The 6,373-nt window shown below is 41.3% G+C and overlaps 1 non-coding gene across 1 annotated transcript; it reads left to right on the top strand.

The window, feature by feature from the left end:
- The first annotated feature begins 4,869 nt into the window (after nucleotides 1-4,869).
- On the top strand, nucleotides 4,870-4,977 carry LOC148576583 (small nucleolar RNA R71). Its single transcript, XR_015902870.1, has one exon. It is a non-coding gene; the product is annotated as a small nucleolar RNA R71 (small nucleolar RNA).
- Nucleotides 4,978-6,373: the final 1,396 nt, after the last annotated feature.

Here is a 6,373-nt window from a genome sequence, read left to right on the forward strand (position 1 = left end):
TTGGTGGATCTTCCAATAGGAAGACCTCTAGCTCTTTGTGTTCCTTTATCTTCTCACCATGATAAAACTTTAAGCGATATCCATTGACCTTGATACAATTGGAACTTGAAGGATGACGCAGGTGGAAGACTCCATATGGCTCTGCTTTCTCCACTCTGTAGGGACCCTCCCATTTGGATCTCAGCTTTCCTAGCATGGGTCTCAGCCTGGAGTTGTAAAGGAGAACCAGATCTCCTGGTCTGAACTCTCTTCTCTTGATATTCTTATCATGCACAGCCTTCACCTTCTCTTTGTATAATCTGGAGTTGTCATATGCTTCGAGTCGAAGGGTCTCCAATTCTGCCAGTTGCAGCTTCCTTTCAGCACCAGCTTTCTCAAATCCCATGTTGTATTCCCGCACAACCCAGAAAGCCTTGTGTTCCACCTCTACTGGAAGGTGGCAAGTGTTTCCGTACACTAAGCGGAAGGGACTCATCCCAATGGGTGTCTTATATGTTGTCCGATATGCCCAGAGCGCATCAACAAGTTTGGTGCTCCAGTCCTTCCTATGAGGCTTTACTATCTTTTCCAGAATGTTCTTTATTTCTCTGTTAGACACCTCTTCTTGCTCATTGGTCTAGGGATGGTAAGCTTTTGCCACTTTGTGAACGATCACATGTTTCTTCAGTAGTCCTGCTAGTCTCCTGTTACAAAAGTGAGTGCCTTGATCACTCACGATTGCTCGTGGTGATCCAAAGCAACAGATAATATGGTTTCTAACAAAGGAGATAACAGTGTTAGCATCATCAGTATGGGTAGAAATTGCTTCCACCCATTTAGAAACATAATCCACAGCTAACAGTATATAAAGATAACCACTAGAGTTTGGAAATGGACCCATGAAGTCAATGCCCCAAACATAAAAAATTTCACAGAAAAGCATAATCTGTTGGGGCATCTCATCCCTCTTGGATATATTACCAAACCTTTGGCATGGGGGACAAGATTTGCAGAAGGTAGTAGCATCTTTAAAAAGAGTAGGCCACCAGAATCCACAATCTAAGATTTTTCTAGCTGTTCTTTGAGGGCCAAAATGTCCTCCACTCTTAGAAGAGTGGCAGACCTCTAAAATAGACTGGAATTCTGATTGGGACACACACCTTGTAATTACCTGGTCAGTACCACACCTCCATAAATATGGGTCATCCCATATATAATATTTAGACTCACTTTTCAGCTTGTCTCGTTGATGCTTAGTAAAATTAGGAGGGAAAGTATGGCTAACTAGATAATTAGCTACAGGTGCATACCAAGGAACTACTTCAGATACTGCGTGCAAGTTATCAAATGGAAAAGTATCATTGATAGGAGTGGAGTTAGTCTTGATGTGCTCAAGGCGACTCAAGTGGTCTGCCACTAAATTCTGGTTACCACTCCTATCCTTAATTTCTAAATCAAATTCTTGTAGCAACAGTATCCAACGTATTAACCTTGGTTTGGACTCCTTTTTAGCTAATAAATATTTTAGAGCTGCATGGTCCGAGTACACTACCACCTTAGTACCAAGTAAATGGGCTCGGAATTTATCCAGAGCAAAAACAATAGCCAAAAGCTCTTTTTCAGTAGTAGCGTAATTAGACTGAGCAGCGTCTAGGGTCTTAGAAGAATAAGCAATTACGAAAGGATCCTTACCTTCGCGCTGAGCCAGCACCGCTCCTACTGCATGGTTGGAAGCATCACACATAATCTCAAATGGCTGGCTCCAGTCTGGTTCTCTCACAATCGGAGCTTGAGTTAAGGCGATCTTCAGCTGATCAAATACATTCATGTAGTCCTTACTTAGCTCGAACTCAACATTTTTCTGTAGCAGTCTGGATAAAGGCAATGCTACCTTACTGAAGTCCTTGATAAATCTCCTGTAGAAACCTGCATGGCCAAGGAACGAACAAACTTCCCTCACGGAGGAGGGTAAGGTAAACTAAAAATGACATCTATCTTTGCTGGATCTACAGAAATATCAGTGTTAGATACAACATGTCCTAGTACAATACCTTGTTTTACCATAAAGTGGCATTTTTCAAGATTTAAAACAAGGTTTGAACTAACACACCTGTCTAATACTCTAGCTAAACTATCCAAGCAAAGGCTAAATGAATCACCATATACGCTAAAATCATCCATGAAAACTTCCATACAGTTCTCAATAAGATCTGAGAAGATACTCATCATGCATCTTTGGAAAGTAGCTGGTGCATTACATAAGCCAAAAGGCATCCTTTTGTATGCATACGTTCCAAAGGGACATGTAAAAATAGTCTTCTCCTGATCTTCAGAAGCTATATGAATTTGAAAATAGCCTGTATAAGCATCTAAAAAGCAGTAATGGGATTTACCTGACAGGCGATCAAGCATCTGGTCAATAAATGGCAAGGGGTAATGATCCTTGAGAGTAGCTTGATTGAGACGCCTGTAATCAATGCAAACTCTCCATGAATTCTGCACTTTAGTTGTCAGGAGCTTTCCATGCTCATTTTTTACTGTTGTGACTCCGGACTTCTTGGGCACCACTTGTACTGGACTGACCCATTCACTATCTGAGATGGGGTAGATGATATCTGCTTCAAGTAGCCTGGTCGCTTCTTTCTTGACAACTTCTAAGATGGTGGGGTTCAGTCTTCTTTGGGGTTGATGGACAGGCCTTGCTCCATCTTCTAAAAATATCCTATGCTCACAAACCTGAGGGCTGATACCTACTATATCCGCCAAGCTCCACCCAATTACTTTCTTGTGTCTTCTCAGCATAGTAAGCAACTGCTCCTCTTGTTGGGAAGTGAGTTCCCTTGCAATGATAACTGGGAGCTTTTGATTATCCTCAAGGTAAGCATACTTGAGGTGGGGTGGAAGGGACTTTAATTCCAATTTCTGCTCATGGCTAGGCACTTGATCATTTGGAGCCAGTGATGGTTATAACGTGTCTTCATCTTGTCCAGGGGGTGTCCCCACACTTGCATCTTGCTCCATGTTCCTCTCTTCTACTTTCTCCTGATGAATTGCAGCTACAGTTTCATCAATGATGTCGGACTAGAAGATGGAATGATCTTCAGGATGATGCTTCATAGCTTCATCCAGATTGAAGCTCACTACTCTGCCATCTATCTCAAAAGAGTAAGTTCCTGAGAAGGCATGCAGCTTGAATTTTGAAGTCTTCAGGAATGGCCTACCAAGCAGGATGGATGATGGTCTTCCTGAGTCATTAGGGGTATCTCCAAAATATAGAAGTCAATAGAAAATGTGAGCCCCTTAATGCTCACCAGCAAATCCTCAGCAATTCTAACCACAAAGATAATGCTTTTATCTGCTAAAACAAAACGAGTTGCCGACCTTTTTAAGGGAGGGAGCCTCAAAGCATCATATATAGACAATGGCATTATACTAACACACGCTCCTAAATCACACACAGTCAGGAAATTTCACACCATCTATAGTAATAGTAACCATGCATGGACTTGGGTCACTACATTTTTCAGGTATATCACCTACTAAAGCAGAAATAGAACTACCTAGAGGAATAGTTTCTAAATTCTATAATTTATCTTTATGCATGCACAAATCTTTTAGAAATTTAGCATATTTAGGTACCTGCTGAATGGCATCAAAAAGTGGAATGGTTACCTCAACCTTTTTGAATATGTCTACCATTTTAAGGTCTAGTTCCATCTGCTTTCTGGACTTCCTAGCAAGGTACAGAAATGGGATAGGAATGGTGCCACTTGCAGCTTCTGCGTCTCTTGGTGCTCCATTCCTTGGCTGAGCTGCTTCTTCTTCAACCAAGTCTTGAACTACATCCTCTTCTTCAGCATCCTCTGCCTCCACAACGCCTTCAACTTGTATGTTTTCCTCTGAGCTTGGCTCCTCATGATTCCTCTCTTGCAATGTGGTTCCGGACCTCAAAGTGATGGCATTGATGCCACTTTTGGGGTTAGGTATAGGTTGAGAAGGAATTGTACTGGAGCTTGAAGGTTGAGTGTTGGAGGTGCTCGACGATCCCATATGAGAGACGAGAGCTTGTATAGCAGAAGTCAGACCAGTAAGTGTGTTTTCCATGGTCGTTTGTCTTTATGCAAGAGAGTGAAGAAACTCGTCATTGGGAGAGGAGGATGGGTAAGTGATCTGAGGAACTTGCTGTTGGTTGTTCTGAGGCGCTTAGGACTGCCTTTGGTGAGGTGCTCTGTAAGGCTGGTTTTGGTTCTGCTGTCTGTTGTTGTTGTTCCACCTCTGATTTCTATTGTTATCTCTGTCTCCTCTGTTGTAGTTGTCTCTCCATCCTTGGTTGGAATTATCTCTCCATCCCTGGTTAGAATTATCTCTACACCCCTGGTTGGAGTTGTCTTGCCAACCTTGATTGTGATTTTCACTTTGGTTGTAATTACCGCCTTGTTGATTGTATCCTTGATTCGGGGGGTCATAGAAATTATGAGTAGCTGCCAAGGTGTTGTCTTCTTGTTGGAGCTGCAGACACTCATCAGTGTAATGAGTGTAATCAGCACATATTCCCCATACTCTTTGAGAAACCAACTGTTGACTCTGTTGTGGTGAGGGAGACTGAGGTTATTGTTGATTTAGTTGTATCTGTTTTAGTAGGTTGGTCATCTCACATATAGCCTGTGTGAAGGCAGTAGTCTCACTACTAGGGGAAACCTCTGCAACAGCCTTGGGGTGGTTGTTCCTGTGCCTGTGATTTCGAGTGGACTCAGCTAGGTCACTGATCAGTTGCCACGCTTCATCTACGGTCTTGTACTTTTTCAGAGAACCATTACTTGCACCATCCAATGTAGTCTTATCCCGAGGCTTCATGCCTTGAGTGAAGTAGCTGATCAACACTAACTTGTCAATCATGTGATGGGGGCATGCGTTCAGAAGATTCTTGAAGCGCTCCCAATACTCATAAAGAGTCTCTGATTTGCCTTGAATAATGCAAGAGATCTCTTTCCTCAGTCTATCTGTAACTTCAACTGGAAAGTATTTTTCCAAGAATTCTCCCATGAGCATATCCCAGTTAGTAACAGTCGCTTCAGGTTGGGAGTAGTACCACTCCCTTGCCTTTTCCTCAAGAGAAAATGGGAAGGCAGTTAGCAGAATAGAAGTTTCATCTGCACCATGACACCTAACAGTAGAACAGGCTGTCTGAAAATCCCTGAGGTGCTTGATAGGCTCCTGAGCAGGTAAGCCATGAAACTTAGGCATTAAGTTGATTAGCGTAGTCTTCAGTTCAAAATCTGGAGCCAGATTTGGATGACGCGCTTGATACGATTGCAGAGTAAAGTCTGGGGCTCTTGCCTCCTAGAGAGTAATCCTTCTGGGCGCTGCCATGTTACCTGCACATAAATCAACAGAATCAGTAGTAGAGGAGCTTGTTTCTTCCTCGAATGCCGCTTCAGATTCACCTTTAGAAGAGACTGGTGAATTGATAATAACCACTTCACTGCTCTCAATGGATAACTGACGCCGAGCTCGCCTAATACGTGAAAGAGTTCTTTCAATTTCAGGATCAAATGTGGCTAAGCTCGGATCAGACAGCGAACGCGTCATTCAATGAAAGAAATATATAGGTCATGGTAATAAAAAAAATAAAATATGCAAATAAATAAATTAAAAATATTTACACTAACTAATAATTTAGCACTCTATTGCAACTCCCTGCAACGGTGCCAAAAATTGATTGTGGCGGAAATTAGCCGATTAAGAATTTATAATATAAGAACAGCGTTGTAAGTACAGTTCTTAACCAGCAAAAATCCACTTATCAATTTAGAAAGGTTGTCAAAAAAATTAGAATAAAAATACTGGGAGTATGAATCCCAGGTCGTCTCCCAATGAGTTGACAAAAGGGTGCTATCTTATTAATCAGGAGTTTTCTGAGAAATTTTGAGAGTTGGTTGACAGAAAATAAATAATTGTAAATTATCGCAATGAAAATTAGAAGAGATTTATATTTTCAAAAATAAAAAGCCTTGACTAGGGGAATGATTAATTGGAAGTTCTTTCCTTGTTAGAATTCTCTCAAGTGTAGTATAAAGAGATTGTTGTTTTCAGTTAGTTAACCCTTACTAAATAAAGGAAAGTCAAGTGATTGAGCTAACTCTTATTCGCAAAACCTAGTCCTCTCCCTTGGGAAGGTCTAGCGTTAGTAAATAGAGAATTAGCCAACAACTTCCAATTTAACTAATCACTTGAGCATTCCAACTCTAGGGTCTCCATTTAATCAACCCCAAAGTCAAGTTGGGAGTCTACTCCATTGAATTGAAAATTACTTGCACAGAATTAAAAAGGGAATAAAAGGAAGACATGATAGACAATAACTAAAAATCAATTAAAAGTAAAAGTAATCATTTGC

The sequence above is a fragment of the Arachis ipaensis genome, chromosome B1, assembly GCF_059453495.1.
Source record: "Arachis ipaensis isolate K30076 ecotype BB chromosome B1, ASM5945349v1, whole genome shotgun sequence".
Lineage (NCBI taxonomy): Eukaryota > Viridiplantae > Streptophyta > Magnoliopsida > Fabales > Fabaceae > Arachis > Arachis ipaensis.